At 38.8% G+C, this 27,907-nt stretch overlaps 1 pseudogene; it reads right to left on the bottom strand.

Moving 5' to 3' along the window:
- On the bottom strand, positions 1 to 27,907 carry LOC127221696 (GTP-binding nuclear protein Ran-like; annotated as a pseudogene).

The raw sequence follows: 27,907 nt of genomic DNA, 5'->3' as shown, positions 1-27,907 counted from the left end.
TCACAGGTCATCATCCTCATCCAGAAGGGCAGTCATTTGAGCAACCTCTAAATCATGCTCATACTGTGCTGCCAAATCTTGGTCCATGACCACCTCAGGAATAGCAAGAGCAGGCATGGCAACAAACTCCAAGTTAGGGTCTCCAATGAGATTCCTGGCAAGCCAGAGGAAAGGCTTTTCAAAGTTGTAGTTACTTTTGGCAGAAATGTCATAGTACTGAAGATTCTTCTTTTGGTGGAAGACAATAGATTTTGCCTTCACTCTTCTGTCCTTAATATCCACTTTGTTGCCACACAATACAATGTGGAAGTTTTCACACACCCGTACCAGATCTCGATGCCAGTTAGGTACATTCTTGTAAATGACTCGATGTTATGTCAAACATTATAATGGCATACTAGGTTTGCATGCAGTAGCCATGGCGCAGGCCCCCAAACTTCTCCTGGCTGGCTGTGTCCCACACGTTGAACTTAATAGGTCCTCTATTGGTATGGAAGACGTGCTGGTGCACCTCCATGCCCAGGGTGGCTACATACTTCTCAAACTCACCCATCAAGTGGCGCTTCACCAACATCGTCTTCCCGGAGCCACTGTCACCAACCAGGACGAGCGTGACCTGAACCTGCAGCTCTCCCTCTGCTCCATCAGGGCAGTCATCCCAGAAGACTCTCAGCGTCTGTCCAAGCTGGAAAGATAGCAGAAGCACGATTCAAATGCTAGAGATGCAGCAGATGCCAGGGAGCAGAACAATCCTGAAATTCACTCATATATGGATTTTAGACGTAGAGCAGCCTACAATCCATACCTCCAGAGAAGATAAGAAACAAGGAGGACCCTAAGTGAGTCATACAAGGTCCCCCACAAAAGGGCAAAGGGAAAGGAGTGCAGTGAGTGGAGAGGGAGTTAGGAGAAAGAGAAGGGAAGAAGAGAAGGGGAGAGAAGAACATGAGTGACCAGGAAGATTGAGTTGGGGAGGAATAGAACAGCGCAAAAAAAGAGATACCATAATAGAGGGAGTCATTAAAGGTTTGAAGAGAAAAGTAGCACTATGAAATGTCCAGAGACCTACAAGGATGACCCCAACTACGAATCTGAAATTCTTAAAATAAGGAAAAAATACTTTCCCTGTCACAATCTTCCTGTTCCCTCATGTGCACCTCTCCCCTCCTCTTATCCCCTTCTCTTTCTCCTAACTCCCTCTCTGCTCCCTCCATTCTCCCAATATACCCAGGAGATCTTGTCCCTGTCCCCTTCTCTGGGAGAGCATGTATGTCTCTTTTAGGGCCCTCCTTATTTCCTAGCTTTTCCGGTGACATGAATTGTAGGTTGGTAATACTTTGCTCTATATCTAAAATCTATATATGAGTGAGTACATACCGTCTTTGTCTTTTTGTGACTGGGTTACCTCACTCAGGATGGTTTCTTCTAGTTCCATCCATTTCCCAGCGAATTTCAGAACCATTTTTTTTTTTTCCCACTGAGTAGTACTCTGTTGGGTAAAAGTACCACATTTTCTCCATCCATTCTTCAATTGGTTCTGGCTATTAAAAATAATTCTGCTATAGGAGAACCAGAAAAGAAATACCATACTAGAGGGAGCCCTTATAGACTTAAGGAGAAATCTGGCATCAGGGAAATGTCCACAGACCTACAAGGATGAACCCAACTAACAATCAAAGCAATAGTGGAGAGGCTCCCTTTAATGCTTTTCCATGATAATGTGATTAATGACTACCTTATATGGCATCATAGAGCCTTCATTTAGTAGCTGATTGAAGCAGAAGCAGAAACCCACAGCTAAACATTAGCCAAGCTTCTTGCTTGCTTGCTTCCTTGCCTGTTCACTTGCTTGTTTGCTTTATAAGATTTATTTATTTTTATTGTATGTGTGTTTTGTTTGTTTATATGTCTGTGCCTAGTGCCCACCAAAACCAGAAGAGAACATAGAATCCCCTAGAACTAGAGTTACAGACAGTTTTGAGCTGCCATGTGGGTGCTGGGAATAGAACCTGGGTCTTCTGGAAGCATAGCCAGTGTGCTTAACTTCTGAGCCATCTCTCCAGCCCCCTGGTTTGTTTTTTTTTTTAAGAAGTACCTTATGATTTAAAGAAGAGGTGGGGAAAATAAACAAAGGTTCTTCAGACAAATACTTGTCAACAAATACAAAGGATAATTGTAATGTCAGAAAAATAATCAAGTTACTCCACTAAAATTTTGGCTCATAATTGCACATGTACCTGAAAAAAGCTGAAAACATTTCCCACTTTAGCCATGTCAGGAAGTCTCTCTGAGCCCATTTTCAATTCGAAGCAGTCATTACAATGAATTTGCTAATTGCACTGAAAGCAGCTCTTCACCTACCACAGTCTATACATGGTGCTGTAGATTGCTGTGTTTCTCATGGTCTCACACTTACACTTCCAGTCATTTTTGTCTCATTTCCTAATTTCCAGATAAAATACACACATGGGAAAATCAGCACACAGTTGACTATTTGAATTGGTTTTCTTAAACATGAATAGAACTTTAGTCTGCTTATTTGTAATCAAAAAACAAAAACTGATCAAAGGTTCATGATCATGGATGCATATATAATATATAAGAGGCCAAAATAGGTATTTAAATGTAGCTTTCTTTCCCCAAAGCTTAAATAGATGATTGATATATGATAGATACATGGATAAATAAGTAGATAGGTGGTGAGATAGATAGAGATAGATGATAGATTGATAAATGATCAGATAGATCATAGATATGATAGATAAGGTATGATAAGTTGATACATAGATAGTTGATTAGATAGAAAGATGGATAGATACATATTAGATAGATGATAAGTAGATAGAATAGATAGATTATAGATAAATTTATGATAGATGGTAGACTGATAGATGATTAGGTAAAAAGATAGATAATAGATAAACATGTTAGTAGACATATGATAGACAGAGATATATAGCAAATAAATGATAGATAGATAGATAGATAGATAGATAGATAGATGTAAACAAGGATCCTTGTTGTGCAGTTCAGATGAAAGACACATGACATAGAGCTGGCTTTAAGCCCAAAGGGTCAGCACAGCTAGTGTAAGCTTTAAGTAATTCATGTCCAGCATTTGTATGAGACTACTGCTGGACTAGGGCAGACACATGCAGAAAATCTGTGGTCTCTCCTCTGAGAGCTTTGATGTGGATTTTTTTCTTTTTTCCTCTACATAAAATGTGACTTGAAAGACAAGATTAGCCCTACCTCTGAAAAACGATCCTGTTCTGTTAAGAAGCAGACAAGGCAATAAGTTTAAAATGAAATTTAGGTGGGAGGGGAAAAACAGCTGTAGAAGTTAACCCAAAAGTTCAGCAAACCCTGCCAAGACATATGACAGCGCTTAACTTGCTCAGAGTGGGGACTCTCCTTAGAGACCTCTCCCAGCATTATCAAAAGCATTCCCCTTGAAAGAGGCCAACTCCTGATAATAATACCAGGGAATCAAACTCAGGCATCTCTCTGTAATGGGATTCAGATTCTTCGAAAACTTGGGAGTGTTGAAGGTTTAATTACCCAGTAAAACAAGAAAAATGCATTATACAGTAGAGATAAATGAATGGGAACACCAGGGAAACATGCTTGTCCATAAGTCATTCGGTCACATGATCTCTTCTCCATTTCCTCTTGCTATTTTATTACACTGTCCCCAAAGTCAGAGGGCAAAAAGCAGCATGCTTGTAGATTCCTCAACATCTGAATGTTGTAGAGTAAAAGGTCTCCCAAATGGCTTGCAGCTTTAAGAAGAATTGTGTGTGTGCATGTGTATGTATGTATGTGGGTACATGTGTTCATGTTTATGTGTAACACAAATACAGACAAATACAAGTGAATGCCAAGGTGTCATAAGACACATCCAAAAAAAAAAAAAAATACAAGCAAAGAATAGAAAGATAAACGGAAGACTAAAACTTCCTGTTTTCCCCTCTCTCTATCCATCAATCTAATCACCTCATTTTCTGTCACCAATTTTCTGAATATGTTGCTACATTTTAGGATATATTAAGCATCAAAAATGTCTGTATTAGTCAGACAACAAGGCTCAATAACAGAGGACAAGAACTAAATGAGTCCATTTCTATTTTTCATGCAGGAATTAAAGGATTTTTAAATGTAAATTTTTAAAATATTTTTAATTTATTCTTTGAAAATGTCATGCATATTCACAATTTATCTTGATCCCATCCTCTCCCAACAAAGTCTTCCTCCCACTGCTCCAGGACTCCCACACACATTCCCCATGCCTTCCTTCTGTTATTTTTAAGAAATAATTTTAGCCCACTAAGACCAATTAGTATCTCCCATATGCACATAGGTAGCTACCACCTGCCAATGAGAGTTTCATTTGTTTTTAGATTTATTTATTTTAATTTCATGTATGTGGATGATTTGTCTATATATGTATCTATATACCATGTGCAGGCCTGCAAAGGCCTAAAGAGGGCATTTTTTCCTTAGAACTGGAGTTATAGACTGTTCCTTGAGGATGCTGGGAACGTACTTGGGTCCTCTGGAAAAAACAACAAGTGCTCTTAACCTCTGAGCCATCACTCCTGATCCTGCCAATAGGATTTTAAGCATATATCTGCTCATTGTTGATCCAGTATATTTTTCTATATACTCTGCCTTTGTTACACACCATTTTCTATGTAAATGCTAAGGCTATTCTATGTCTCAATCTTAAATGACACTCTGAAATAAACTCTTAATACAACAGGATCTGCTTGTGACAATCCTAGAGTAGTCACATTCCACATCCACACTAAAATGAAGTGTTGTGATGTGTGACCTGGAAAAGTGCTGGTAACATAAAATCCACAGACATACCATTGTGGGCATCTTGTTACACCAGTGGACTTGCAGTGGTAGCCACATCCTAGGGGTGTGGCTTCAGGTGTATGGATGTGACTCCTTATAAAGGAGAAGAGGGATTGCCTCATATTGGGTGCCAGTTGAAGGTAGGTTTAAAGGAGTCCCCAGGACCCAGAAAAATGATTAACAGGTATTAGGGAAACACACAATTATGGTAAGAAACCAGTGTATTCTTCCTGCTCCTGAAGAGGCAGTCTCTGTCCTTCCAGATCTCTGACTATACCCCAAGCTTAAGCCAAACCCTCCTCTTCCACTAAACATCATAGCATTTTAGACACAAGACAGGAGAGCCAGATAGGTCAGAGAGATCCTTCCACATTGCTTTGCTAATAACATCTGCCCAAACAAGTGAAAAATATAAAGAACATCATGTCACAAGGAATAAAGTGCCACAGAAAGTAAATTCATTGATAATAATATTGAACTATGCTATTCTCCAACACTAATTATTGCTTCCCTTTTTATTTTTTATTAATAGTAGTAGTATATAGATGTTTTTCCTGTATGTATACCAGCATGTGTGTGTGTGTGTGTGTGTGTGTGTGTGAGTGTGTGTGTGTATACCACATGTGTGTCTTGTGCATGCAGAAGCCAGAAAAAGGGCATCAGATCTCTGGAACTGGAGTTACAGATGGTTGTGAGTGACCATGTGGATTCTGAGAACCCAACCTGGGTCCTCTGCAGGAACTACAAATGCTATTAATCACCGAGCCATCTCTGTAGCTCCTACTTATTATTTCTTTAAAGGGGTCTTGTGTGTTAATAAAAATTCAAGACCAAACTGGAAAGAACGGAAAATGATGGTTGTTTGACTTACAAAGAAGAGAAAGATTTTAGAAAACATGCAAATCCTGTTAAAAGTGGGTACTATTTGCAGTTTAAAACATACAAGGAAGCATTTTGAATAGAGGCTGCTGTTCATCTGTCTACAGAACTAGTAATAAAACCATAGCAGGATAAAAAGCACTCTGTATGCTGGGTGCCTAGTTTTCCTGTGTATCTGTGAATTAAAACTCAAAGAGAAAGAATCAGACATAAATGGACATAACTTAAGATGGACTCGTGATTATATTTACTTTAGTAAGAGTCTGTTCTTATAAGTCATTGCAGAAGAAGCTCTGAAGATGGTCCCACTGTCTTGCAAAAAGGACCTGCATCAACACCCCAGTGGTATAGAATAATCTAGGCCAAACGCCCCAACAAAGAGACTTTTTCCTCCAGTAGGCCAAATCACAGCCATTTGCCTGTAATTTCAGAAGCAATGACAGTTCTCAGAGCTATCATTACTGTACTTATAGGCAAGAAAGTCTAAACTGGGATTTTCAGTTGTTCAGTGTGTAGGATGGAGCTGATTTACAGTGAGTCAGTTGGGATCACAGAACAAGCTGTCTGATGTGCCCACTCCATTTCTAGATGACTATAAAGTGCACGGATTAGTACTTGTGCCGTGTCAGCAAGAGCGACAGGAGTTTGACCTTTTTCCATAACAGGAATGAGTCTGGGCTTCCCTTGCGTTTTCCTACAGGAGTTCTTTGCAGGGCACTATAACATATCATTACTATGACATCACTGCCAGTGGTTGCCATTTCAGAGAAAACATACAAATGGCCCAATAATGGGTTTCTTCATGCGTCAGTGGAAGTCTGTAAAAGGAGCTTTGTTTGTATCCTTATTGTCTGATGTACTGGAACTGGAGTGCCTTTTTGACCTTGGCATTGTCATTCATATCTCTTCAACACAATCCAGCCAGGCTAGCAGTTGGAGGAAAAGAAGAATAAATCAGGGGGAACTATGTTGTCTCATTTGGACAGTGTGAGACCAAATGTGGAGTTTCCTGTCCATTTGTGTTAACCTCTGTGGTGATAAGGACTTGGGGCTGCTTCACTTGGGGATGGCCTAGCTGGATCAGAGTCAGGAGCTTTGGTCTCAGACAAATTATTGATTTGTTGGATGTTACTTTGTCAAAGCATCCCGGCTCGGGCTTCAGGACAAGTGGTATTGATGCTGACACCTCAGCCTCAGAGCTATTTAAACAAAGAGCTGGTAGACAAGGAGATGCAGCTGTTAGTTCATGAATATACTTGCATACAAATTGTATGAAAATCTGGTGTTCTGGCTTACAGAAACCTGCCCTTTGTCACTTTAACAGATGCAGATCAAAACTAAACAAACAAAAAAGGTTGTTCTGGGGGTAGGGGATATGCAATGAGCATGGAGGCATATGTGATGAGCAGGGATGTATGATGAGCATGCTTTTTCCTTTAGTTCTCAGGCCTTCACTGCCTCTTTTTCTGGCAGTAAACTGGGTTAGAGCTGTGTTTCCTGGTCCTCCACTTGTAATCCAGTGGAGAGATGGTAAATTACCATTGTCCCAGCAACTGAGTTTGTGTTGTGACAAACACATCAGATATTCTATATGTAGCACTCCCCATAGTGGAGACAAGAAAAAAAAAAAAAAAAAAAAAAAAAAAGGACATTTACTCAGACAATCTATTTATAGAACTTAGAGTTTAAATAGTTTAAATTCAATTCATTCTCTTTGGTAAACCAAGTGTTTACCAAACTCTTATCAGACTCTTATCAGTACTCTTATCACAACTCTTATCAGAACGGAGAGACAAATGGATAAGTTAAAATCTAAATGTGTATCTGCCACAATTAATAGAAAAATTTGAGGAAGCATCTGATACATGTACTGGAAAGAGTTAGGACAAAAACATGTAACAGTACTGAGCAGCAATCTACGCCAAAATATCTTTACAAAACTCAGTGTCTCAATATCTCCTCACACAAGATATGTAGTATTATCTTTCAAATAGAGCTCTGACAAGATGCTTCAAAATAGAAAACGGAGGCAAGTCATATCTCACTGATAGTTTTCTTATACTTCTAAGCTCCCCTTCTCTGACTTCCCACCATAGGCATACTGTGTTTTTGACTGGAACCGTCACATTGCTGGTGCTAAAGAGTCAATAAAAGCAACATCTAAAGTCAGGAGGAGAACGTGGAAATTGCTGTTGATTTGGGTTCCGATATTTAAAATATCCTGTCATTTTATTGAATATTATGGTTTCAAAATATAATGTAGACAATTGTGCTTGACTCTAGAGATGACCAGTCGATAAAGACAATGACTACACTGGACCCTAATCTCCTAGGATATCATCTGCCAGCCTTTCAATCTACCAGTTTGATTTTTGGATGTTTTCCCATACTCTTGTCATTAAATATGATGGTCATCTCATCATTGTAAGAAATTTATGCTAAAGATTACCAAGGAAAACAGCTAGCGGCTAAATAAACTGCAGAGAAAGAATGAGGAAGCATGTGGTGCAAATTTAAAATATTTTTACCTGACAGCTCTCACAGCCCAAGCCAGACTTGAACTTACTTATGTCACTCTATTTGAGCTTTCACCATGTACTCTGTCCTGTTTCACCATGGAAAACAGGAAATGTGATTTAAGTTATAATCTCATACTGTTTTTGATATATTGAAAAATAATAAAACAGGTCATGAATATTATCTCCTCTAACAACTTTAATATTCTGGTATTCCTTAATCTTTAATATTCTTTTTAAATGAGATGTGAAGTTCATGCTAATAGAATCCAGTTGTTAGGCGGCGGCTTCAATTTCTCTAAAATAAAAATAAATTGGGGGCTGGAAAGATGACTCAGCAGTTAAGAGGATATTCTTCTCTTGTATAGGACCTGGATTTGCTTCCAAACAACTATCTCAGACCATGTACTATCACACATAACTCTAGTTCCAGGATCCATGGCAATACTCTTTCCTGGCTTCTGAGGGCACTACATGTACATGGTGCACATACAAGCAAAAATGCACTGGTACATGTAATTTTTAAGAAATAAACTTTGGTTCTGAAAGGTGCTGTGAAGGCTGATGATAGAGAAAAGGCATCTGTCTTATGAAGTTGTGAGCTTTATAAGCTACAAAATTAACTTGCCGGGAAATATGAGCTCATTAGTGCAATAGTGACCTGAATATTATGAGTATAACCAACTACTCTGTGATTGAATTTGAGGCCCACTTCATGGAATTCATACCTGGCAGTGTAAATCTAATCAAAGCCAGTGGCTGGAAAGGTCATACGCAAAAATAAAAAATAATAAAAAATAATAAATGACCTTGAGTCAATGATAATTCCTCTCTCCTGTCTCTGAATTAAGTAGAAAAGCAAGCTTTTTGGCATTTCACACATCCAGTAGGTCTTAACTTGAGTGACTCCCTCTTGGCAGACTGGGAACTTATCTCTGTGTTTATGAACAGAAATGCTGTACTGCTGAGTCCTCAAAATAATTAGTTGCACTTCCTTTCTACATGTACTAAAAGCTATGCACAGAGCATTAATAAGTAAGTTCAACTTTATGTTGAGTTATGATAAGGCTAACATAGATAATTTCAACAATGTATTTTATTGTTAAGTATAGATTCATACATACCTTTGAAACTTACAGACTTTGTGTGGTGTTATTAGTCTTTCCAGAGGCTCTGGACTCTTGCCATCTGCTATGGTTATAAGTATAAAATGCCTCCCCACAGGCTCATGTGTTGGTTTCTTGCTTTCCAGCTAGTGAGGCTATTTTGGGGAAGTTTCTGGAAATGTTAAGAGGTGGGCCCTAGTTGGAGAAGGTAAGTTATGGGGGAAAGAGGCATGCTTTTCAAGGTTGTTCCTGATCCTCACCGTGTCCTCACTTACTGTTTTCCATCTGCTACAAGATAACAGCCTTACCACGCACTCTCAGTACTAAAGCTTCACCAGAGGCCCAGGGAGAAAGACCCAAGTGACCATAAATAAATTGTGAACCAAGACAATTATGCCTTTCTTAGGTTGCTCCACCAGGTACTGGATAATAGCACAAGGTTAAATAACATACAGCTAAAAGTTAAAAGTGATAAAAATGAACGTGTGTGTGTGTGTGTGTGTGTGTGTGTGTGTGTGTGTGTGTGTGTGTTTCCTTGCTAACCCTCTGTGAATCAGCTATTCCCATTTCCTCTAGGCATGGCCACAAATGAACAGATACCTTATTTTACTGAAAACACAAATTAAAGTGAACTTCACAGACTATTTTATAAAATAAGTTTGAATCCTGCCAAAATAACTTCTCCCTCCCCCCACTGCAGAACATGAATAGATGTATACTCCAGTCCACTGATGTAGAAAGCTAGCTTACTCTAACCTGTGGGAAATGATTTGAAGGGAAGTTGACAGTGGAAAACACACTTGATATAATGTGAAATTCCCACTTGTAGAAATCCATTCTCTGGAAATAGTGGACACTGGTTTGGCCTATCTATGGGTGCTCTTCACAGCATTGTGTGGAACTATAAGAAACTATCAAATTAAAATTTCAACAAGAGGGGATGCCTACATAAATAACATTCACTCATAAAGTGAAAGATTATGAAGTTACTAAAATGCATATAAAGCAGTTTTAATGAAATAGGAGCATATTTTATTTAATACTAAGTAAGTAAAAATAAACAACTTTTCAAAGTATCAAATAATGATGATAATGATGTAATATAATAACAAGATTCTAAATCTTATCTAAAACACTTATATAAAGCATATATTAAATTAAAATGTCACCACTGATGAAGAAATAAAATATAATTTACATTCTAGTGTCTTTCAATGTGTTGTAATATTTTTATGATATATATATATATGTATATATATATATATATAATTTTCTTTTAAAGAAATAGTAGTTATGTTCAGGCTGAACATTCAACTCTTAAGTTTAGTTTACACTCTGTATTTATTGGTAACACAAAGGCCGTGACCTCTTTTATTTCCTACAAAAAAAAATCTATTTTATTAAGGAATATGCCAATTCAAGGCCCAGAACAAATCTCATCATTTAAATAATAAGACTTTAAGTAAGAATCTTTTATTTACATCTGTCCATATCTTTACTTGGTCAACAAAATGTATTGAACACCAGCTATGTATAAAAAAGAGGTTTAATAACAAAAAAGAACACACTATTTTTCACCATTTCATTATAGTGGGAGGTGACAGACACTACAGTAAAATAGACACATATTTGGCAGGAAACTGCTGTGCACAGAAATAAAGCAAGAAGGAGATAGAAGGCACACAGTATAGAAGGTTCTTGCTGTCCTCTATGGACCGGTCAGGAAAGGCCTTGCTTATTGGAGGCTATGGGAGCTGAGACTCCAGTAGAGATGTCACAACAGAGAGCGTAACAGGTGCCAACAAATGCTGAACACTCAAGAGATATCAAGGAGCTCAGCTGAGCCAGAATGAGAACAGAGAAGGGAATAGATGCACTTTTGCAGTAAACTCACTGTTAGTAACCCCTGAGTACCTTTAAAGGCTACTTTTTTTCCCCCTTTCAATACTTCATGATAAGCAATGTGTCGCCATTCCTTTCCACGATTCCTTACTTAAAACTGAGGGAGAGTAATTTTCTCTTTCTACCACATATGCATTAGTCACAGTACCCACTATGCCTTCTTTTAATGCCAAATAGCATGCCCTCATAGCAATAATATGTATATATTCAGCTTTGAGTGGCATTAGGGCAAATTACCCAAATGAAAATCAGAGAGTGAACTAGGTTAAAGTTCATAAAACAAGAACAATTGCTCATGAACATGATGACTTTTAAATAACCAGCAGAAAATCACACAGACATACAAAATAACCATTAAACTAGGACTGAAAGTTGGTTTGCACTCATCTAATGGTTATCCTGCACACAGGGTTATTAAAATGAGGCATGGTGGCACAGCCTTCAGTAGGGATGCCACATTCTTAGCAAGAAGACTTGGCTTCTTGCCTTCCTTAGAACTCAAAGAATGAAAGCGATATCAGACATATTTAGCATCTGTGTTATCACAGTTTTATCTGCTGTTGCCCAACAAAAGTCCAGGCCCCTGCTCAACCCTGAGATGCAGCTATGAGCTAGAACAAAAGGATGTTTCCTTAGTTCTCAATCTGAAAAGCAGAGCTCCTCTCAGGCTGAGTTGATATCTGTGTCCAAATGGTACTGGTTTCGTAACGAACCATTCTGAATGATGTTTCATCATAACACATAACCCTCACGTAAACTATCAAAAAAAAAGTAAAATTTTAAATTTAGAAGTGTAATATTTAAAGTACAAGTCATCAAAAAAAGAAAAGTGTACTGTATTGGGAGGTGGTGCAGCTGCACTCCCCAAGGTGATGACAAAGCTATCATTTGGGTCAACTACTTCCGTTTTCCTGGCCAAGTAGTTTCAGTAGGAGTTTTATAACAACAACCCAAAATTCCTTTAAGAGGATGGATGTGTTTTCTATGGCAGCAACCACTTGCAAATGACTATTTATCTAAAGGGGAAAAGTCATGAATTTTGTGTATCAAAATTCCAACTGGCAAACACAAGGACCATTTGAGTGCACTGTACACTAGGGCTTTAGGTAGAGCCTTAAGTTCCTGAAGCAGGTACTGCATACCTGTCCTGAAACTATGTATAATGTCATCACTTCTATATCTTGTATAGCATTGGAGCTGCAAGAAATTGGTTCCTTCTTTCAGACTTCTCAGAAATGTCCTCTGAAGAATTTTTAGTAAGATTTCCTGTGCTTGAAGTTGTTGATATCTTCCTAGTATCCAGAGAAAACAGACTTCTGGGCTTCAGTGCCATGTAGTGTACATCCCTAATTTTGTTTCACAACTAACCTTCGTTCCATAATTCTTCTAGTTCCTTTCTATTGTTTTTATTTCAAGATTTCTTTTTAATGATTTTATTTGAAACAGAATTAGACCATTCCTCCTCCACCCTTCCTGTAGCCCCTCCAGTTACACTCCCATGTCCCCATACTATCAAGTTGATAGCCTCTGATTATATTTGTTACATTCATATATGTATGTACATACATAAATATACACAAACAGAACCTACAGAGTCCATTTTTGTTGTTTGTATATATATGACATCAAGACTGAGTACTCTGCATTGGACAATCAATAAGGAGATTTATTCCTGGGAGAGACTATCTCCTCCCAAGCAGTCAATAGATGGATGTTGTTCTTTGTCTGGGGGTAGAACCCAGAAATTTTCCACTTGATTGTGTGCTTAGAATTTTAAAATGAGCTTGTTTGATCAGATTGAAACTTTCATACAGTTAGCCATTTTTTTTTCCTTCTGGGTGAGGGTCACAAATACATGAATGAAATGTATATTAATTCATCTATTCAGAAACTAATTAAGGACAAATATGGAAAAAATGCAGGTTTGAACTTAGTGCACTGGTATCCCAGGATACTCTTCAAGCCAGGTAGATGACTCCATTAATAGAAACCCAGCCCAGCTTTCCATACAGCCTTCATGGCCCTCACTGATTTAATAAGAACAAAGTGCATTGTTACTGGTATGTTTTGAAGAAGCTGAACATAACTTCTGGTTCAGTAGGGTTTAGTATCTTTCCTGTGAATTCACATTTTCTTGCACTATTTTAAACAAAAAAATAATAATTCTTTAAAGATATCCAAAGCTTAAAAAAAAAAATCAGACAGCAGAATGATTACCTGTGAGTGAGGTTAAAATGTCCTGTAATTTCCTAAGACATTTCATATATATATATATATGCATGTATGTAAATATGTGTATATCATATATGCAAATATATGCATATATATGTATATACACACATGCATATATATATATATATATGCGTGTGTGTGTGTGTTTATGAGATTCTTTTCAGGTATTTGTATTTGTCCAAGTGGCCAACATATTCTTGTTAATGATTTATCTGAAATATATCAGTATTTTGGCTCCATTTGCCTGTTGAAGTTGGGTTTTTTATGTCTCCAAACAAGTCTTGTGGAATGTTGCTTATTTTAAATAGCTCATGATATCAGCATGTCAGAGGCTTAAAATCGCAGTTAAGAGTCTTTTTAACGAGGCTCAATAGGGCATGTATCCAAGCAAAATTTTACTGTCTTTAATCTTAAGCTTTACAGTCAGAGTTCACCATATCTGTTTAATGTGAGGGAATGTGAACTGGTGATGCTTTATTCCATATGTTATATATTTATGAGACCTGCTTCTCCAGAACTCACAGCCCAATTTTTACTCTAGCCAGGACCTTATTTCTATGCTCGTGTTTTCTCCTTGCTTGCAGCTGTAAACCACAAGTGAAGTTTCTAATGTTAGACAAGGTGTATCCATTAGTTCCACTAAAAAGCTCTAAACACCGGAGTTCATTGATTTTTAGTTTCATATATCATTAATGAGGAGATTAGATACTTGTTTAGGAAGCAGAGTCCCGCTTAAATGGCACTTGTTTCTACAGCATGTACAGTTGAAGGCCTCAGTAAGCACTCTCATAGGTCACACCATAGAGCAAACCTAAAGCTGAACATGTGTACATGTCTATAATTGCATTATGATAATTGTTTTAAAGGCATTCAAAATTAATAAGTACTGTAAAGGCAAAATTATTTCTAATTTTTCTGCTATCTAGGCATACATCTTCTAAGGTGTTTACTGTTAATTTTCCATGAGGGGCTAAGAAAACGCCAAGCTCAGTTCTCAAGTGAAAACAAAATGCAACTTGGTCACAAGATGGTCACAAGACTGTGAGGAAAAAGAGTATTTTAAGAAAAAGCAAGAGTAGATCCAAGCTACTGTGTCAACAAAAAAGAATGCTAAAAAACATAAAAATCATTCATTGCTCAAGGATAGTCTTTAAGTAAATGAAAAATTATCAAATAACTAAAGTGAGAGGTTATGAGAACTCATTATCAGGAAACTAAACAAAGTACGAAAGGAATGAAGAGTAGCAAGCAACATTGCCTGGCTGATTATGCATTGTGCATAAGTATGGGAAGCAACATATTCCTTAAAATAGGATGGAGCTGAGAGAGTGATATTAGCCTTTTGTGCTTGTGGAGCCTTTTGTGTGTGGTAAACAAACCATATTTGAAGAAATGGGCTGCAAGTCCCTAGGTAAATCTATCTGGAATGGGAAGAGAAGATCAACTGCCTTCTAACTCTGCTTCAAGGAACAGAAAGTTTTCTGCTTTGGGGAAAGAAAGAGAACATAGTGATAGGGACTTAGTGAGGGGTACAGAGGGCATTTATGTGAGGAAAAGTGTGTTTACCCAATGAGGAATAAACTCAATGACACCAATCTGTTTCCTTTACAAAAATGTACTAAACCTTTACCACTTTTGTGATTGGTCCTCTCTAATATTGAGAGGCAATTGCTAATAATTTCTGAGCACAAGTGATTTTACTGTAATCATCTACAGAGCCCTAAAATGGGTCATTTAAATGGGCTTATTCTGATGCCATAACAGCAAGATGAGGATGTAATTTGAAATGAAACAGAATAACAATTCTCAGCCTGAGGAAGTAGGTCTAACAAATACAGATAAAGGGACTATTCCCCATATAATTATCTTTGAAAAGACTAAGAATTACATGAACATCCTCCAAGAAAATAGAAAACTTCTTGGGACATAGTCAAAGAACATGAAGAAGAGCTGACAAGCATGTTTTTAAAACATTAACTTCTCTAATAATTTTATAGGGCATCAATAAAAATAGTTGAGTACACAAACATTCTCTCAGAATTCTTAAGCTATTTAGAAACTTTAGCCAAATAAATTCACTTGTTGGAATGTATTTTAGTAAAAACACTATAACTATTTCCAGTATGTAGAATGTCTACGAAATTCTAAATACCTTACCAAACAGAATACAGAAAACATAACACTGACATTGTTATGTCCAGACATTAGCATCATATGAAGCTGGTGACAAAGAAATGGGCTTGGGAAATGACCATAATCTACCTGAGGAAAACATTTGTTATATGGAAAAAAAAAAACTGATCCTTAATAATGGCCTGATTTTGCTGAGTTCTCTACAAGGACATTAACTTAATTTTAAGAATAGAGAATGAAATAGATAGCTAAGACATGCAGAAATTCTGTGAAATGTGTTTGACTATTTAACATTGTGATGTAAGGTTGACATCTACGAAGTACAAACTCAAGAACCATGCCATCAAGTTACCAAGAAGAAAAAAAAAGGTTAAAAACTCTCATTCATGTTTTAAGTAAGTTTAAATGTATTGTCTTGGGTCTTATTCACTTTTTAGTATTTTAAATTAAGCCTGTGATATGCTTTGCATGACAATTTTGATAGGTAAGAGTAGTTTCCCATTAAAAGTATATTTCTGTCATACAATATATTCTGACCATAATTCCCCTCTTCCAGCTCCTCTAAGGTCCTCCCTAACTCCTCCTCACAAATGCAAACACAAAACTTTTATTCCTCTCTTTCATTAGAAAGCAAGTTAAAGTAAACAAAATGAAAACAGAATAGGATAAAATAAGCAAATGGGGGAGAAAGAAGCACACACAGATGCAAAAACATACACTCTTCTGTACAAAAATCTCACAAAACACATAATTGGAAATCATAATATAAATAAAATGCCTATAAGGTAAAAGAAAGGTAGGGGCATTATGAAACGAAATGCCAATAAGTCCATTTTGTGTTGGCTATCTACTGCTGGGCATTGGGCCTAAATGGGCCTTACTCTTAACCATTAGTGGGCATAAAGACACATGTATGAATCTATGTAATGAGCACTATTTTTAAATCTTAAAATTCTTGAATTTGAACTTTTAATTCCACTAAAACATGTAAAATCCAGGCTCTTATTCATGCTAAATATGTGTCCTACTAATAATGAGTCATAAGCCCAGCCAATAGATTCTTATATCAAAAATATTTGTTTTTAGCTGGGGTCATCCTTGTGGGTTCCTGGGAGTTTCCTAACCTCATAATGCCGCCCCCCATCGAGATATTTCTTTCATTACTCTCCTCCTTTGCTCCTCTCCCAAGTCAACCATCCTGATTCCTCATGTTCCCACTCCCCATCCCCTTCCCTGCATTCCCCCTCCCTGCCCAACTTCCCCAGGAGATCTCATCTATTCCATCTTCCCAGAGAGATCCATGCATCCTTCTTAGGGTCATCCTTGTTACCTGGCTTCTTTAGGACTGAGAATAACCTGGTTATCCTTTGCTTTACATCTAATATCCACTTATGAGTGAATACATACCATGTTTGTCTTTCTGGGTCTGGTTTACCTCACACATGATGACTTTTTTTTCTAGTTCCATCTATTTGCCTGCAAATTTCATGATGCCATTGTTTTTACCACTAAGTAATAATCCATTGTGTAGATATACCACATTTTCTTTATCAAATTCTTCTGTTGAGGGGTATCTAGGTTGTTCCAAGGTTCTGACTCTTAAAAATTATGCTACTTTTAATCTAGTTGAGCAATTATTCTTATGGTATGGTTGAACATCCTTTGGATATATGCCCAAGAGAGGTATCTCTAGATCTTGATGTAGATTGATTCCCAATTTTCTGAGAAACCACCAAACTGATTTCCAAAGTGGCTGTACAAGTTTGCACTCCTACCAGCAATGGTGGAATGTTCCCCTTACTCAACATCCTTTCCAACACAGACTGTCATTAACATTTTTGATCTTGGCTATTCTGACAGATGTAAGATGGTATCTCAGAGTTGTTTTGACTTGCATTTCCCTAATAGTCAAGGATGTTGAACACTCTGTTAAGTGTATCTCATTTTCTTTTGTTGAGAATTCTCTGCTTAAATCAGTACCCCATTTTTAATAAGATTATTTGATATTTTGATGTCTGTTTCTTGAGTTTTTTTTTATATAATTTGGATATCAGTCTTCTGTCAGATGTGGGATCGGCATTCTGTAGGATGCCTTTTTGTTTTATTGATAGTGTCCTTTGCCTTACAGAAGCTTTTCAGTTTCAGGAGGTCCCATTTATTAATCAGTCTTTGTGCTATTAATATTATATTCAGGAAGTAGTTTCCTGTGCCAATGTGTTCAAGGCTACTACTTGCCACTTTATCTTCTATCATCTTTAGTGTAACTGGATTCATATTGAGGTCTTTGATCTACTTAGACTTGAATTTTGTGCAGGGCATTACATATGGATCTATTTTCACTCTTCTACATGCTGTCATCCAGTATGCCAGCACCATTTTCTGGAGACAATTTCTTTTTTCCATTGTATATTTTTGGCTTCTTTGTAAAATATCAGGTGTTCATTGGTGTGTGGGTTTATGTCAGGGTCTTTGATTTGGTTTAATCCATGTGTCTGTTTTTATGCCAATACAAAACTAGCAATAGTAAAGGGGGTGCCTGAACTGGCCTTCCCTTTTAATCAGATTGGTGACTACCATACTTGTCATCATAGAGCCTTCATCCAGTACCTGATGGAAGCAGATGCAGAGATCCACAGCTAAGCACTGGGCTGAGCTCCAGGAGTCCAGCTGAAGAGAGGGTGGAGGGATTATATGAACAAGGGGATGGTGTCAAGATCATGATGGAGAAATCCACAGAGACAGCTAACCTGAGCTTGTGGGAGCTCAGGGACTCTGAACAGACTGGTATGGAGCCACCAGCCTAGAACTGACCTAGGACCTCCCTCTGCATCTAGGTGACAATTGTAGCTTAGTCTTTTGTGGGTCCCCTAGCAATGGAACCAGGACCTGTCTCTGATGTATGAACTGGTGCTTTGGAACTTATCTCCTATGGTAGGATGCCTTGCTCAGCCTTGGTTCGGGGGGTGGGGGAGGAGCTTGGTCCTGCCTCAACTTCACATGCCATGCTTTATTGATTCCCATGGGAGGCCTCACCCCATCTGAATGGAGACAGAGAGGAGTGGATGGGGGAGAAGAAGAAGGGAGGTGGGGGAAGGAACAGGAGGAGAGGAGGTAGGTGAAACTGTGATTGGTATGTAAAATAAATTTAAAAAAAAATGATGAATTAAAAAATAGTTGCATTCTTTTTATGGAAAAATTTCAAAAGTACATTATTAAATGTCCTTTACATTAAATCCAATCTTGTCCCAGTGATATCTTTTTCAAGGAGTACATTTTTCCTTCCATACCAAATGATTGCAAAGTTCAATCCACTTTGGAATTATAGTGAATTACTACACCAGCACTGGGCATAAAAGGATGGTTGGGCTTTGAGAGACATTACAAACCATTACTTACAATTACAGCTTGTGGGCTTGACTGAAGGAGATTCACATTCTCTGTACTATCTAAATGTCAAAACCCCAAGATGTGATCTGGTGTTAAATGACTGGACAACTCATAGCAAATCAGCAACAGGACTCCCTGCTTCCAAATAGCATGGCTGATGAGAGGTGGGTGGGGCTAGCCTGAAAGTCAATTCTGCTTAATCTTCAAGCAAGTGCAAAAGTGCCCTCGATTTTGCTCTCATTTTCTGCTTTCTCCATATTCAGCTAACAACACTTTAGAAGATAATTCAGGAAAATTATCTTTTACATGCCCAAAGGGCATAAAATAATAATAATAATAATAATAATAATAATAATAATAATGTTCCTCTCCACTGAGACTTGACCTCTAATATTTTTCTGAGCAAGACCTTAAGAGAAGTAGAAAATTGAGAGGGTGAAGCAGCATGCCTCTAAATTGATACCATGTAAACCTCTCTGAGTGCATATTGGGGAACCACTGCTGGGGGTAAATGAAATGAATTCACTGGGGCATCTAATCCTATTCCTGGAACATTTAAACTGCTTAAATGCGCTGGCGAGCAAACAAACTTCAAAGTGATCATTACACCCCAGACACTGTTGCTTGTGTGGCTGAAATCTTTATAAGATTAGCCCCCGACAGGGAGAGAAGTTAAACACGGCCAGAACCACTTTGAAACTGTCAGGAGGATACCCATTTACAGACTGAGGAGCAGGGCAAGCCTGACCCTGCCCCCACTCAGGAGCAACTGACAGAGCTTCCTCCTCCACTCCATCTTTGTAGTCTTCATTTCTCTTGCCTTTGCAACCCCATGCAGTCCGCAAACCCTGGATGGCACGGAATTCAAAGTCCTTAAAACTTAGCAGAGTGTCCACTTCTGTCAGCGTGGTCTCTGACAAAGATTTAAATGTTGTGTAGCATATATGATAACAATGCCATCAAAGAGTATGACTAAAATGATTTGGTGGCAGTTACTGTTTTGTTACACACACACACACACACACACACACACACACACACACACGGTATAAATTGAAAAAAAACAAACTATGATGGTTAGATACTATGTTTTCTTTCTGGGTTCTTTTCCTCAAGTGTACCATGCCCCATAACTTTTCTCCTTTCTTTATGCCTACATTTATAATAAAAACATAGTATTTCATTAACTGACCAGTATATTAAATAAAATTTCATTTATTGCTAAACTAGAAAAGTGATTTTTACTTATGTGGCTAGTCTAAAAATAGCAAGATCAGTTCATTTGCTCCACATTGATTTGCCAACTCTAATACTGAAGAAGCAGAAGACAGATTTGAAGCTGAGGCACAGGCTTACTAGATGAGGTGAGAAGAGGGAGAAAGGAGTGTGAGATGGCCACAAGGAAGAACAGAAAGAAATGACATGGATGATCTTTTCTGCCCCAGGTCCTTTTGATAAATTTCTGACATTCTACATAACTTGCAGAAATTTGTATTATCAATTTACACACTTAGATTTCACAGATTCAAGTCATTTCTATTTGATCCATTTGTTAATTCACACTGAGAAATGTGTAAAGAAGTAATAAACCTACAGTATAACTCAGCACAGTAATGCCAAACCAACAATATCCCTTCTAAATATTACACATTCTTCCAAAGTCTTAAGAAGAGTCCTTGTCAGTATTTATCCCTAGTATACCAATGGACTTTGGGAGCTGATTCTCTAGCCAAGACACATGGGAAGAGCACCTAGGCCCTGCTCCAATGATATGACAGACTTTGAAGATCCCCCATGGAAGGTCTCACCCTCCCTGGGGAGTAGAAAGGGGATAGGATGGGGTTTTTTTGGGGGGGGGTAAGGGAGGAGAGGGTGAGGGAACTGGTATTGACATGTAAAACAAACTTGTTTCAAATTTAAATAAAAAATATTACCATTAAAAAGAAAAGAAGGAAGGAAGGAGGGAAGAAAGGAAGGAAAAAGAGTTCTTCTTGAGAGACCTTTGATGATCTTAGAGTGACCTCCATGAGGAAGCTGAACCATTTACTTTAGTTTCTATGCTTTCATGAAACTAAGCCAATTTTACTGCAAGTAGGACTAAAAGTTAAACCACATGTCTGAATTAGACCAATCAGGTACCTAGGAAAGATATTTTAAAATCCTAAACTTGAATGAAAAGAAAAATGAGAGAAAGAGGAGAAACGAACACACACACACACACACACATGCAGAGAGAGAAAAACACAGAGACACAAAGAAAAAGGGATAAACAGACAGAGAGCTATAGTCAGAGACACAGAGAGATGGAAACAGAAACAGAGACACAGAGACAGAAATATACTATCCTACTGAATGTATCGAGTTCATCCAGCTCTTAATAAACATTAAAATCTCCCTTTCCTTGTCTTGCTCCATCAGAGGCACTACACCTCAATAGCCTAGTAGATTCATTATATCATTCTTCTAGGGATGTATTTATTCCAAGTAGAATAGGTAAAATTGTGGAAGTAGTTCCTTCTTTTCTCTGGCTTTCTGTCTCTTTCTCTGTGTCTCTGTCTCTATCTCTCTATCTCTCTCCCCCCATATCTTTCTATTTCTCTCTTTCCCTCTCTTTCTTTCTCCTCATCTCTCTTACATACACACACACACACACACACACACACACACACACACACACACAAACACACACACACACACTACAATATTTCTGGATATAGCATGAAAACATGAGCGCTGGCCTTATACAGTTCTTGCTTCATGATTCCCTGTGAGTCATAAATATAATCAGATCTTTCTCAAGTTGGGTGTTAAAACATAGTAGCCACATCCATGGCCCAGTTCACTCAAGACTTGAAAACTGACTGCACTGGATACACAGATCCTAACTTGTTATGTTTCTCATTTTCTTGCCCTCTGTCCTGATCCTGCATCTGTTTTACTGTTTATTCTATCTTTTCTACGGTAAACTTGTTTATTGGGTGTAAAATGGATATGAAAACAAAAAATAGCCATTATCTTCATTTTCAGAGAAGCCCCTTTTCCTCCTGTTCTTGGAATAGGCTGCCCTTTGTTTCTTCTTGGCGATTAATATTTGCCCATCTGGCAGAAAGTTTTACACAAATGAACTGGTGTAATAGGGTGTTAACCTGTAATAAGGGTTTGTCACTCCGCAGTCACACGACAGGAGATCTGCCATTGATTTTTCAGTAAATATAGCAAATGGTGAAAAATACAGTGTGTGTTCCAGAGCACTAAATTTTTCAATGGCCATTTGTCTTTTCTGTTGTTTTCAATTCTGCTGTCTTCAAGTGATATTTAATAAAATAGTCATTCCTCAGTGTGTGAGCTTCCCTGACATGGTGAATGGAGCCTTTACTAGCCTTGGCACCTGCTTTGTTGCCCCTGAATTTATAAACCATACCTTCCTTTTTTGGTAAAACATAAAAAACAATTCATATAGGCAATAAAAATTCTAACATGTAACTGAAACATAGGCATGAACCAAGCCTTCCTATCATCATTTTAGTACCAAAATCCTTACAGGTCGAAGGACAAGTTTTTAGCATCACAAAAGCCATACTAGGATGTGATATGATGTGATGATTATTAGAAATTTCTTCTCCCTTTCAATGTATGGAAGTCAGGTACCTTTGTTTATTACTCTTCTTCCAACATAGAGAAATTGTCACTATCTCTGACTTGACACTTTGTGAAGTCAGATAAGATGAGGTCACTGTGTGACTAGAGTGACTACTTCCTCCACATGCACAATGTCATTTGCCTTGCAGCATAGTTGTTACCCAGGCTCAGAAAGCTGGCTTTGTCAGCAAGGGGAGAATAGATAGACTGATGGTCCAAAACCAAAAATAAGCCAAACAACTGAACCTGGTACTATTCCCAACATCATTGCTAGTCTTTTAAGGAACTTAGTAAGCAGGTTTCTCTAAGAAATAGAGCCTCCAAAATTTGGAATACAAAGAGTCTATTATCTACTTAGTTGTGCTATGGGAGTCAGCTGTGAAGTGTGTAAAGATGGGAGGAATAACAAGTCAATCAGACCTGTTTGTTGTCCCCAGGAAATGTGCAATCTATTAGACAGACAGACATGAACGCTGATGAAAATGTGAGGACTACCTTTGGAAGTCTGTGCTGAGAATGCTCCAAGACTAAAGACACTGAGTTCTGTGATGGTGATGTGCATTCCTGAGGAAGAGGGAATATTTAAAACTGCTGCTCTTTTCTGGATCGTGATAGATGACTGTTGATCCTTCAGAAGGTTGTTTAACCACAGACAGGACTCTTCTGTCCTTGCTACCATGTTCTATCTTAATTTGCACACACCCTCCCACTATAGAAGACAGTTGTAAACCACAGTCACTCAATGTCACTTGCTTATAGGACTAGGACACCAGTTCAAAACATAAAGCCATATTGGTTCATTATTACCCTGATCACAGGTTCTAAAAATCAGCTTTCAGGTGATATGGAAGGCCTGCATTTCCAGTTTGTTGTCCCTATTTTGATTTTAACTAAGCATACATTTAGTTTATTCATGCACCCAGCTAGTATACAAATACTTATTAAACACAGTATGCTTGATTTTTATATGGGAGCTCATTGGCCATACTTGTGCTCTCAGCCTGGAAGGAAAGTGATGCTCCATTTGTTTTATTAAAAGCTACTTTGGGTAATTCCAATTAAACTCAAGTATCCTTAGTAGTAGTTAGCTCCACTCACAGTCCTTTTTTTTGACATACATTCCCACCCCTTTCAATACTTAAACCTCCCTGCCTGCTCCCCTTTTTCCTTTCATGTCACTGTGTCTTACAAAGGTGATACTGTTAGTTATGATGTGGCTAGAGACTGGACCTTAGTGGGAAGCCTCAAGGCAGGTGAGGGACGAATTCACCATGCAGACAAAGCTAGTGTGGGAAGTTTTATTGGGGGAAAGGAAGGGAAGGGGGGAAGGGTGAGAGGCATAAGAAAAGGAGAGACAGAGACAGAGAGGGAGAGAGAGACCTGTCTGCCTCTTCAGAGGAACACTGAGAAGAAAGAGTGAAAATAGGCAGATCTTGTCTCTTAAAGGGAACTTGTGTGCCTGCATAGGACCAGGATAGGATGTTGCTTGCCATGTGTGGAGGGGTGATCTCCTCTTCCAGGTTCTCAAGGGTCAAGGCCAAGTTGTGCCTGGATGCCAACACTGTTCTTCCCACAAACCATAGGTTGCCAAATAAAAAAAAAAGCCCAGTGGTAGTTTTAAAATTCCTCAGACAATACAAGCTATTGTTATTGTTCTTGATTTTCCATAAAAACATGACTATATTCCTGAAGACTCCACTCGCCTTAGTCACTGGACATGGAGAAATCAAAGTGAAACCTTCCATCTTGCTTCCTATCTTTCATAATTCCTGAAGGTGCTGTTGAGGCCCTTAGGGGAGAAAATTCATCAGTAGTCTTACCAAGCTGTAAAACTTATAAATCACTATATTGGTTGTCAATATATGCCAATGGATGCAATAAGGATACAAATATTATAGTGTAACCAATCACTTTCTGATTGAATTAATGGAGGAAACACATGCCTGATTCTATAATCTGGCCAGGAACCAATGAGTAGAGAGCTTATAGGCTCCAGGGATAGTGATCTACTATTACTTTGCTAAGTATACATTGTATCAAATTGTCCTCTGTATTTATAGCCCTATGCCCATAGACCAGTGCAACTATCAGTCCTCATAGAGAAGCTTCTCTGTACAGTGGATGGTGGTTAAGGCAGAAATTCAGAATTGGTCAAAGTGTAGAGAATGAGTGTCAGTGAACTGCTCAGCCACAGACGGGATTTGTGTATTACATTCCCTCCACCCATATCTCAGAGACCATTGTAGAAGAAGAGATGGAAATACTGTAAGAGACAGAGGTCAGGGAGGATCAGAATGGAACAGTGCCTTCTATGTATAACATAGCTACTGCCCATATGAACCTATAGCAACTGTGGTTATCTGCTCATGAGCCCTAACTGCTGACAGAGGAGCTATTGACAGGTGATAGCTTCTAGGGGAGGGTTTGTCATGGTATGGCTCCTGGTAGGTTCATGATCCCTCATGCTACAGTATATAGGCAGGACAAATTGGACTCAGGGGCTTATTCAAAAAATAAAATGGGTACACTAATTTTTGGAGAAGTGAAAAAGTGAGGGATGGATCTGGGAAAAGTTAGGAGGAGGATTAGGACCTGATTATGATCAAAATTCATGTATACATGTATGGAATCTCAAATGTAATAATTTTAAAAACATTTTAGTATTTAAAGTATAGTTTAAATGTATCTTTCATATTTTCCAGAATCAACCTAGTTGAAAGACCATTGCCTCTCATGAATTCTGAACATGACACCATGTACTTTATTACAGTATTTAATCACCTTATATCTACTTTGACTTTTTTTTAATAGTATGTAAGTCTATATAGAAAAGGATTGTATGTGATCTATAGTGATATTCCCAGGGGATTTAAGATATAGTAAGTATGTATTTTGTACACTAAATGAATAGAGTCAATTTCTTTCAGCAGTTTTTGGAGGTACAAACCTGAAACTAAAGCTATTTAATAAGACCCAGTCTTGAAATCTGAGCCCTTTGTCAATATAGCACAATATTTTTCATTTATTTATTTATTTATTTATTTATTTATTTATTTATTTTACATATCGATCCCAGTTCCTCTCCCTCTCTCCCACCCTCCCATGCCTCCTGACCATCCCCCTCCTACTCCACAGGTGATGCCTTCCAGAAGGAGTCAACAAAATCTGTCAAATCATTTGGAGTAGGGACTAGGCCTCCCTCATGTCTTAGGTTAAGGGAGTATCCCTCCATGGGGAATGTGCCCCCAAAGTACTTTTGTGCACCAGGGATACATCCTGGTTCCACTGTCAGAGGTCCCTTAGACTGCCCAGGCCTTCTAGCTGAGACCCATATTCAGGGGGTCTGAGTCAGTCAGTCAAATGCTGGTTTCCCAACTATCAGTCATGGGGGGTAGCATTAGCTCCTCCTTGTTCAGGTCAGCTATCTCTGTGGGTTTCTGTAGCCTGGTCTGGGGGGCATTAGCTCCTCCTTGTTCAGGTCAGCTATCTCTGTGGGTTTCTGTAGTCTGGTCTTGTCCTCCCTCTCTGAATCTGGATTCCAGTTCAGCTCAGTGTTTGGCTGTGGGTGTTTGCTTCTGTTTCCATCAGCTTCTAGATGAGGGCTCTATGATGGTAGATGAGTTAGTCATCAGGTGGTGCACGCCTTTAATCCCAGAGCTCAGGAGGCAGAGGCAGACAGATCTCTGTGAGTTTGAGGCCAGCCTAGTCTAGAAAGCAAGTTCCAGGGCCTCCAGAGCTATACAAAGCAAAATATTTTTTAAACATAATTTTTTATTAATCATTTGGAATTTCACATCATATACCCCAATCCCACTCATTTCCAGTCCCTCCAGATCCTCTCTTCACCCTCGAAGTGTCACCTCCCAAAAGAAAAATAGAACTAATTAAATAATTAATTAAAAAGAAAACGCTTCACTCTTCCATCTTTCCATCACATCTTCATTCATCTTAGTCGCACTGGAAGCTGTGGTGTGTCATACAGTAGACCCTTTCATCCAAACAGCCTTACTTGTAGTTGTTCATTGTAATGAGATGTTGGTCTGATCCAATGCCTCTGTTTTTGTTTGTTTGTGTGTGTGTGTGTGTGTGTGTTTGTGTGTGTGTGTGTGTGTGTGTGTGTGTTGTGTGTGTGTGTGTGTGTGTGTGTGTGTGTGTGTGTGTGTGTGTATCATCAGTATTGGACCCTTACCAAAACTCTGATATCCTGCTGTTGCTCCAAGTCATGAAGATCCTGTAGCTCCGGTTCCATAGGAGCAGTACCTTTGCATGCTCCAGTAGGTCATAGACGGGGTCAATGGTGGTGTGGGCCAACTCAAAGCACTGGATATAGTCATGGGTAGTAGCTGAGTAGGTCAGTCCTGGCCTCCTTTGGGACACACACACCTCCACACCTCCACCTCCCAATCCCCATCAACACTTTTCTGTGTGGATCAGGGACAGTCCTGCCACTGAAGCAGCCAGTGAGAGCAAGAGCCAATGAAAGGCAGGGCAGGCCCAACATGGCCCCTGGATTTCAAAGCACATGGATCATATGCCCTAACCCTACCCACTGGTAACACAGACAACAGACAGACAGACGTCCGCTGCAACAGGACCATGGTCTTTGGCAGCAACTAGAGCTTGGATGTCACCATGATCCTGGGAAGCAACACAGGATACTGCCCTAGTGGCAGCGTGGCCCTCAGATATCAATAAGGCCACAGGTGGCAGCCCAGACCCCAGGCATCTGTGTGGGTTTTGGTGACAACTTAGTCCATGATATAACTTAATATTTTTGTTTATCAAAAAATAAAAGTATAGATGCTATGTGACTCGGGCAGGAGAAAGACACCCACAAGGCAGCCTGGGTCTTCACAGTCTGGGCTGCCTGAAGCATCCCAGTGCCTTGTGGCACTGAGTGAGTGGTTGGGTACCAATATGATGAGCAAGTATATGGTAGTGAAATGAGAGAGAGAGGGAGGCAGAATGGTTTTTGTTCTGTGGTAGGAGGCAGTTCTGAACAAGACAGATCTGTGAGGAATAGGCTGATGTCTATGACTATATCTGGATTTGTGACAGCTGGGATCTATCTTGATGTCCATAACCTGTGTTGCCACCAAGGCCACTGAGATGCCCATGGTGTGGGTCACCCCCTGTGGTCATTTTGCTGTCCAAGGGTTCAGTGCTGTTACTGGGGCCATGCTGATCTGAGTGGCCTATGCTACCATTTAGGGACATGATGACATCTATGCTTGGGCTGCCAGGAGCCAT

Source organism: Phodopus roborovskii, unplaced genomic scaffold (genome assembly GCF_943737965.1).
Source record: "Phodopus roborovskii unplaced genomic scaffold, PHOROB, whole genome shotgun sequence".
In the NCBI taxonomy this organism is placed as follows: domain Eukaryota; kingdom Metazoa; phylum Chordata; class Mammalia; order Rodentia; family Cricetidae; genus Phodopus; species Phodopus roborovskii.
The sequence above is the reverse complement of the archived record's forward strand: the minus strand, read 5'-3'. Positions and strand labels throughout refer to the sequence as shown.